Here is a 9,142-nt window from a genome sequence, read left to right as displayed (position 1 = left end):
TGTATAATATCATGTCATCTGCAAATGGTGAAAGTTTTACTTCTTCCTAGGGCGCCTGGGCGGCTCAGTCGGTTAAGCATCCCACTCTTGATTCTGGATCAGGTCATAATCTCAGGGTCATGAGATCAAGCCCTTCATCAGGCTCTGTGCTCACTGGGGAGTCTGCTTGAAATTCTCTCTCTCCCTCTCCCTCTGCCCCTCCCCCCAGGCTCTCCCTCTCTCTCTTTTTGTCTCTCTCTCTCTCTCTCTCAAATAAATAAATGAATCTTTTTTTAAAAAAGTTTTACTTCTTCCTTACCAATCTAGATACCTTTTATTCTTTTTCTTGTCTGATTGCTATGGCTAGGACTTCCAGTACTATGTTGAATAAAAGTAGTGCAAGTGGACATCCACGTATTGTTCCTGATCTTAGGGGAAAAGCTTTGTTTTTCACCATCGAGTATAATGATAGCTGTGTATTTTTCATAGATGGCCTTTATTATGTTCAGGTATGTTCCCTCTAAACCTGCTTTGTTGAGGATTTTTGTAGTGGATGGATGTCATACTTTGTCAAATGCTTTTTATACATCTATTGAAATGATCATATGGTTTTCATACTTTCTTTTGTTGATGTGATGTTATCACATTGATTAATTTGTGAATATCAAACCACCTTTGCATCCCAGGAATAAATCCCACTTGGCCATGGTGAATAAATTTTTTAATATATTGTTGGATTTTGTTGCTAATATTTTGTTGAGGACTTTTGCATGCTATGTTTATCAGAGATATTGGCCTGCGGTTCTTTTTTTGTAGTGTCTTTCTCTGGTTTTGGTATCAGGGTAATGCTGACCTCATAGAATGAATTTGGAAGTTCTCCTTCTTCTATTTTTTTGTAATAGTTGGTAAAGAATAGTTATCAACTCTTCTTTTTTATTATTTTTTTCCTGTCACCCACTTCCCCAGCCCCCCACCTACCTCCCCTCCAGCAACCCTCAGTTTGTTCTCCATATTTCAGTCTCCAGTTAACTCTTCTTTAAATGTTATGGTAGAATTCCCCTGTGAAGCCACCTGGTCCTGGATTTTTGTTTATTGGGAGATTTTTTGTTTGTTTAATTTCAGTAGAGTTAACATACAGCATTACCTTAGGTTCATACTGAGAGTTTTTTGATTACTGATTCAGTTCCATTTCTGGTAATCAGCCTGTTCAAATTTTCTGTTTCTTTCTGAGTCATTTTTGGGAGGTAGATGTTTCTAGGAATTTATCCATTTATTGGTAGGTTGTTCAATTTGTTGGCATATAATATTTTATAATATTCTCTTGTAATTCTTTGTATTTCTATGGTGTTGGTTGTTATTTCTCATTTCTGATTTTGAGTCCTGTCTCTCTGTTTTTTGTTGTTTTTTTTTTTTTTTTTAAGGTATTTGGCTAAAGGTTTATCAGTTTTGTTGATCTGTTTTTTGTTGATCTGTTTTTGTTGATTTTCTTCCTTCTACTGGTTTTGGGTTTTCTTTGTTCTTCTTTGTCTAGCTCCTTTAGTTGTAAGTTTAGGTTGTTTCTTATGATTTTTCTTGCTTCTTGAAGTATATTGCTATAAGCTTCCCTCTTGGATCAGCTGTTGCTGCATCCCAAAGGTTTTGGACTGTTTTGTTTGTCTCCATGTTTTGTTTTGTTTTTTAATTTCCTCTTTGATTTCTTGGTTGATCCATTCATCATTTAGTAACATGTTACTTAGCCTCCATGTATTTGTGGTCTTTCCAGATTTTTTTATTGTGGTTGATTTCTAGTTTCATAGCATTGTGGTCAGAAACAATGCATGACATGACTTCAGCTATTTTTAATTTGTTGAGAATTGTTTTGTGGCCTAATAATGTAATCTATTCTGGAGAATGTCCCATGTGCACCTGAAAAGAATGTGTATTCTGCTGTTTTAGGATGGAATGTTCTGAATATATTTGTTAGATCCATCTGGTCCAATGTGTCACTCAATGCTGCTGTTTTCTTATTGATTTTCTGTTTAGATGATCTGTGCATTGATGTAAGTGGGGTATTAAAGTCCCCTACTATTATTGTGTTATTATCCATTACTTCCTTTATGTTTGTTATTAGCTGCTTTATGTATTTGGGTGCTCCATGTTGGGTGCATAAATATTTGCAATTATTATATCTTCTTGTTGGATAGGCCCCTTCATGATTAGATAGTGCCCTTCTTTGTCTCCTGTTACAGTCTTTGTTTTAAAGCCTATTTTGTCCAATATTAAGTATTGCTACCCAGGCTTTCTTATTACTTCTATTTGCATAATAAATGTTTTTCCATCCCTTCATGATCAATCTTCATGTGTCCTTAGGTCTGAAATGCATCTCTTGTAGGCAGCATTTAGATGTGTTTGGTTTTGTTTTTGTTTTTGTTTTCCTTAATCCATTCCTCCATTCTATATCATTTGTTTGGAGTCCATTTACATTCAAAGTATTTATTGATAGGTATGTATTTATTGCCATTTTGTTACTTGCTTTATGGATTTTTTGTAGTTCTTTGTTCCTTTCTTGCTCTCTTCTGTCACAGTTAGTTGGCTTTCTTTAGTGACATACTTGGATTCCTTTCTTTTTATTTTTTGTGTATCTGTTACTGGTTTTTGATTTGTGGTTACCCTTAGGTTTATAGATAACATCTTATGCATATATCAGTTTACATTATGTAGGTGGTTGCTTATGTTTGTACCCATTCTTTAGTCCTACCCCACCATGTTTTAAGTATATGGTGTTACACTCTAAAATTTTATTTTTATTATTTTAGAGACAGAGTATGAACAGGGGGAGGGAGAGACAAAGGGAGAGGGAAAGAGAGAATCCTAAGCAGGCTCCACGCCCAGCACAGAGCCCAATGTGGGGCTCCATCTCACGACCCTGAGATCATGACCTGAATCAAAATCAAGAATCAGACGCTCCACCGACTGAGCCGCCCAGGCTCCCCTATGGTGTCACACTTTCTGTCCTTTTGTTTTGTGAATCCCTTGACTGATTTTTAAAGATATACTTAATTTTACAGCATCCGTGCTCCTACTTTTCTTACTCCTGCTGATGGCCTTTCCTTTCCAGTCAAAGATACCCCTTTAACATTTCTTGTAGGGCTGGTTTAGTGGTGAGAATGGTGCCCTTCAGCTTTTTTGTTCTTGGAGAAGTCTCCCAAAGATCTTTGTCCTTCTGTCCTATGCTCTGAGAGTAAACAATCTCCCGTATACTGCAGGTGTTTTTCAAACTGCTGCTTCTCAGTTGTATCTCAAGAGTGTTGTTTGCTGTGTTGCCTCTTCATGGGCAGAGACTGAGTTTCTTGTTGCCCTCTGGCTCTCCCAGACCCGGGCCTGCTGATTTTTAAAGTCCCAGGTGTTAAGCTCCACTGATTGTAAGAACGTGGGAAGTCAAACCCCTCTGGGTTCCGGAGCCAAGTGTTACGAGGATTCGTTTTCCACATGTGGTTCCCCAGTGCTGGGGTGCCCCTGTGGCTTCTGCTCCTTCCCCTTCTCTGTGCCTCAGTGTCCCTTCCCTCCGTAGACAGTCCTGCAGGTCAGTGTGGTTCCCGAATGCATCCCCACCCTCACTCCCCTTTTGGGTGTGGCCTCTACTCTACATGTGGTTGTGGAGACTCTTTGGGTCATTTTCTGGGTTATTTACACTGATGTGGTGTCATGTGGTTGAATCCCTGGGACAAGGTGAGCCTAGGATCGTCTTATCTGCCATGTTCTACATCGTACCTTTTGTAACGTGAGTTTATGGAGAACAGGCTGGCTGGCAGAAGAGTCGTGGTTTACCACAAGGATCCTGGCCTGATACTCATTTTCAGACTTTGTCCCTGATTTTGGGCTGACTTAACAACTTCTCTCTCCCTCCCCCTAGCTCTAAGATGCTGCCATGGCCCTTCGGATGGTTATAGAAATGAATGAACTCATGCAAATAGCCCACTTAGCCAAGTGCTTCACCATGAGTCAGCCCTCAGGAAATGTTAGCTCCAGGAGTTAATTCTATTAGCTGTTCCCTAGCAAACTACAGAGAGGGCCTTGTGATCGACCCAGCGAGATACCCAGAGGGTCCACTCGACCAAGGAATGAGGGATGGTTTCCATTATTCGTAATGATCCCAGTTGCATTTGATGAGCTGTTGTTTGAGATGAGGAAGGAGATATCTGGGACAAAAAGGTCAATCAGCATCAGTTTTGGGTTGCACACAATCTGGTGCTGGAAGTCCACTGACGGATCGATTCTAATCGGCTGTCTTTGACTTCATCTAAATCACGCCAAGCTGCCTCTCTGAAAGCCATTTCACCAGGGCAGGAAAGACTGTAATTTCCACTAACAACACGCTAAAATATCCAAACTCCATTTGACTACCCATGTGTTTTCTCAGCTTGCCCCACAGTAAGTTCGCAGTTACACCCCAGAGAGGACTGAGGGGGTGATGCATGCGTGTACGTGTGTCCCTCCATGTATCCACACGTGTGCATTTGCCTGCACACCCACGTCTGTGTCTGAGCTTAGGGAAGCAGAGAGTGCACTGAGGGGAAACCTCACTCTGCTGCACTCAGAATGTTAAGCTTCAGCAGGACGTGTCACGTCTTCAGCTCTGTGAGCAGGAACGTTTATGCCATTGATCATTCCTCCGTATCTCCTCATCGTCTGGAAGAGGGGTTCTCCACACCAGGCACATGCTAGAATTTGCTGGGGACGCTTGAAAACAGCCCTGCTGTCCACACCACTCCAGATCTGAAGGTGCCCGAGACACTGGTCGTCTTCAGCGCTCCCCGGGGCTTCTAGTTGGCAGCCAGTTTTGAGAGTGGCTGACCCAGGGTCATGCTGATCACCAGAGGCGGTCATTCAAAACCCAGTGTTTAAGGGTTGCGTTAATCTGAAACCGGAATCTCTTTCCTACATTGGCAGTGTTTACCGTTCTAAAGAATACTGAAGTTCACTTTCCTTTTTTTCCTCCCTCAAATCCACTTCTAGACCATAGATATGCACCCAGATTACTGTTAGTCTGTGGAATGACTTTTCAAATCTATAGATTTTAATTATACTTAAATGTAGTTTCATGAACAAGACAGATTTTGGGGGGACAGACTTGCCAGGCATGTAACCCTTTCACAATACAGTTCATGGACTGAAATTCCAAACAGTATACAATGCATATTGACTTGATCACTTCCAGTATAATGTTAATACTTAAAATCAGCATACAGCAAATGGCATTCGGTCTTAGGGAAATGTGCAAAAATACACAATACTTCCTTCAAATTAATTTCTTTAAGTCACTGCGTCTTTGAGATGTTCTGCTTCACACACAGTGGCCCGTACACACATCACGGGATCACGCAGAATTCTACACACACGCGTGTGCGGAGACGGCCAGGGAGGTCCGGGCCAGCGCCGTGGCCAGGACTGACGCCGGTTCCAGGCTGTGCTGTCGGACTGGGGACGGTGGGTGGAACTGGGCGAAGGTCCAGGGTGATAATGCCTCTCTGTTACGTCTTACGAGTGCGTGCAAGTCTACGGTTTACTCAGTAAGTAAAAGCCCATGGGTCGCGGCGAGAGCTGGGGCGCAGACCTCGCCCTTGCTCGGTCCCAGCTCGGCAGCCCGCTGCGTGCGCGTCCCACGGTGTGCGCGCAGTTCCGCGGCGTCCGAGTCGGACCTCGGCCCCGTGATCACGGCGCAGAAGCGCAGTGCGGGCGCCGGGGGCCGCGCCCCGGCTGCGCGCTCCGTGGTGCGTCCCCACGCCCCCCTTCCTCGGCTTCTGCTCCTGGCGTCGCGGGTCTCCCTTTGGATCTCCCGCAAGGGCTTCTCACTACCTTGCTCACCTGCCACTGGCCTCTGCATGCTGTTTTCGCCCTTGCGGTGTTTTGATGAATTCCCGACTGTATTATCATCTGCAGATCAGAGCTTTGCATGATGAAGATCTGACATACGCTGTGTCCGTATCTCACTCGGCAGTTCCGCCCGTCACTCCCGCGGAGCTGATGTGACGGTGTTGGAACAAATACAGCCAAGCCGATGCCTGGTACCTGCACTACGTTGTCGGAGAGAGTGCAACCCCCGGTGACCTGAGATTGCAACCCCCGGTGACCTGACACACACACGCACGCACGCACGCACGCACGCACTCCTGCATAAAACAAACCCAACTTCCCAGTAACCATGAGCTGGCGAAATCCTCGCTTTGAGTTGGCAGCCGAGGCGGGGAAGGGACGTAACAACCAACGTGCCACCCACGAGACAGGACCCAGTTCTTGCAGTTGTAAAGGTCTCTCCGTCACCCACAGCTGCCTCTCCTTACGTGACATGTTCCATTAGGCGCTGCTCTGTGTCCGAGAGTTGTGCACGCCCTAACCAAGACACCGCTGTGTGAAAACACCTCCCCAAGGGAAACAATACGAAAACGATTCGTTGGGTTAGGAGTCTCTGCGTGGCATCCCGGCTGCCCTGACCGCGTGTAGACCCCGCAGTGTGGCTCGGGGACTGAAAGAGGGCGGCAGGAGTGGAGTTGGAAGTGCTTCGAAGGGGTGGATGGGAGGATGGAGGGTGAGGAGGGAAGAGTAGCTGGAGGTGGGGTGGCCACGCAGCTCATCGGGACGTGGAGCCTCAGGCCAGGGAGTGGACAAGGGCTCCGGGCAGCGTGAGCATCAAGGGCAGGAGGCGCCCGGGGCGAGGTCGCTCCCGTGGTGACAGTGGCCCCCGGCAGCTGGCCCCGTGAGAATTCTGGCCACCATGTTTAGGGATGGTGTCACCCGATGTTCTGCGCTGTGCTCAGGAGGCCCCTGACACCTCCTGTCCAAGGTGGAGACCAGTAGAGCTCTCCCTCGGGCACCAGCTTTGCCCCGCACGTAAGGACCCGCATCCCCCCCACTGCTGTGGGCCAGGCAGTTGCGCTTATGTGACAATTCATACAGTACATACCCTGCGTCGCTCTTGGGAACTGAGGCGGTATTACTCGTGTTTTCTGTGGAAGACAGACTTGCATAGTAACACAGAACGAACCGTTTTAAATCGTACGGGTCAGTGGCGCTTGGCACCCTGGCAATGTGTGGTTGCAGAGCCTGGCCCATTAACTCCACAGGCACACGCCGCGCCCGTGGAGCAGACACGCGCATCCCCAGCTCCCGGCTGCCCCCCGCGTTGGCTGCGTCCGTGGACTTGCCGAGGGCACACGTCGGGTAAAGATGCAGCCCCACCGTATGTGTCCTCGGGGGTGTGGATTCACCCGCGGTATTGCTAATGGTGCCTAAAGACCCCGTCACCATCGTAACTGGAACATGACTGCGTGCTGATTAGAACAGGTTTTTATTCCTGTCTGTGCTCACCTCCTCGTATGAGTCTTACCAGTTCAACTTCCAAAACTTACCCCCCACCAGTTGGCCTCTCTGCACATCTGCTGTGCCCACAGAATTTTAATCTGCTGTTCTGGGTTCATCTGCACAAAGGCCTGATCTTCCACTCCCGTGTTTGTGTGTCCACAGTCTCTTCTGCTCACAGCAGCCACACTGATGTTTAAGAACGTGCATGAGCCCTGAACGTGGTTTCCTGGCCCCTCTCTGACCAGAGCTCACAGCCCCCGGGCTCCCCGCCTCTCAGTGTTTCCATTTATCACTTATGATTCGTTGGTTGTTACGTCTAATGGGTCACATCTCTGCCTAGTACAATGAGAACCCCTGCAAACAGGGAGCTTTCCTTCTGTCGGCGATGTCCCCCCTCCAGGACGGGACCAGGCACACAGCAGAACCTTAGGAGATGTTGCTTGAATAAATGTATAAATTAAGTGGGTGACTGTGGAGGAGAAAAAAGATCCAGGTTCCCCTGGATCACACCATGTTATCCCTCACGTTTTCTGGGGCGCCATTCTGCTCATTCATCAGCAGATATGCTCCGGGCCCACTGATGTCCCAGCAGGAATGCAGGAAACTCTCGAAACTCTTGGGGGGGGGGGCAAGGCCTGGGTGGCTCAGTCTGTTAAGCATCTGACTCTTGGTTTCAGCTCAGGTCGTGATCTCAGGGTTGTGGGATCGAGCCCTACATTGGCTCCATGCTCAGCAGGGAGTCTGCTTGAGACTCTCTCCCTCTACCTCTCTCCGCTTCCTTCCTTTCTCTCTCTCAAATAAATAAATCTTAAAAAAAAAAAAAAAAACTCTTCTTGGAGACCGGAAGCCCTCAACATAGTGCGTAGTGTTGAAAAAGATATGAAGCTTAGAAGCACCAGATACCTCTGGCATTTTATGGATACATTTTGGGGGGGGGACATTTTAAAATTGTAGACTATTGATAAAAGATGCCACCAAAGGGTGCCTGGGTGGGGGGTGCAGTCAACTGAGTGTCCAACTCTTCATGACCTCAGGGTCATGAGATCGAGCCCCACATCAGGCTCTGTGCTCAGCAGGGAGTCTGCTTGAGATTCTCTGTCTCTACCTCTCCCCCCCACCCCCGCTCACCCCTGCTCAAGTGTGCACACTCTCCATCTCTTTCTCAAATAAATCTTCAAAAAAAAAAAAAAAACTCCCCCCAAAGCCATCTGCAATACCGGTCCTAAATGAATATAATGGAAGAACTCTTAAGTGTTGATTTTCAAACCGCAAAACACTTTCACTAGGATGAACTGCTGTCTCGTTACACCCACCACACCTCGAATTCCATTCATACTGACTTTTTCAGTCTCCCTGGGAACGTAGGAAAAAAATGGAAAAATGAAAGTGTTTTTTTTAAATAAATGAGTCTAGTCCACTGGGCAGGTTTAAGGATGCTTTATTACTGAATCAGTATGTACAAACTCTAACATGAAAATAATGAGTCACAGAATATCAGACTATTTACAATACTTTGTTTTTACAAAATTTTTTTACAAGATTACTTCTAACATGACAGACACACACAAAAATCACTTTTTTTTTATTACATACATAAATAAATATTGACTTGAAATGACCAGTAGAAGAGATGTGATCTCTATAGGCCATTGGGATGAGAAGGTAGCTGTTCTGTTATCTGCGTACTACAGTATAATTAAGGAAAGAAATAATAATTACTTTACATACAGACCTCTGTTAATCACTCTGTAAATTGTGTAACTTGCTAAAATACTCCGTAGAGGCAAGAAACGGAGTCTGGCCATGCACAACCATAGGTAAGAGT

This window comes from Leptonychotes weddellii, chromosome X, assembly GCF_054177405.1.
Source record: "Leptonychotes weddellii isolate Sample4059 chromosome X, ASM5417740v2, whole genome shotgun sequence".
NCBI classification, from domain to species: domain Eukaryota; kingdom Metazoa; phylum Chordata; class Mammalia; order Carnivora; family Phocidae; genus Leptonychotes; species Leptonychotes weddellii.
This window is presented reverse-complemented; position numbering follows the sequence as displayed.